The sequence below is a fragment of the Myotis davidii genome, unplaced genomic scaffold (genome assembly GCF_000327345.1).
Source record: "Myotis davidii unplaced genomic scaffold, ASM32734v1 scaffold637, whole genome shotgun sequence".
NCBI classification, from domain to species: domain Eukaryota; kingdom Metazoa; phylum Chordata; class Mammalia; order Chiroptera; family Vespertilionidae; genus Myotis; species Myotis davidii.
Window position 1 is genome coordinate 81,238 of NW_006289494.1, and position 347 is coordinate 81,584.

The following is a 347-nucleotide window of genomic DNA, read 5'->3' on the forward strand; positions in this document are numbered from 1 at the left end:
GTGACGCTTAGTGAATGGAGAGGGAGGGCAGATCTCCGCAGCGCAGGGTCCGTGCGTCAGCAGGAGAATGAGGGCCCTTGGACCTTGGATGAGAACCCGCTATAAACAACGAAAGCGGCAAGGCCGCGGAAGGAAGGACGCAGTTTCAGGTCTGTTCTGAGAGGCGGAAAGTGGAGACACACATTTGAAGGAACTCCTCCCAGACAGTAAGAAGTCCAGAGTTCTGGTGGTTCCGATCCAGATCCCTGTCCTGCAGGGAGACTGCAGTCCCTCCTCGGAGCGCCACCGGCAGCGCAAGGCGCTCGAGACAAGACAGGAAAGGACGCGGCGCCGGCGGACGACGGAAC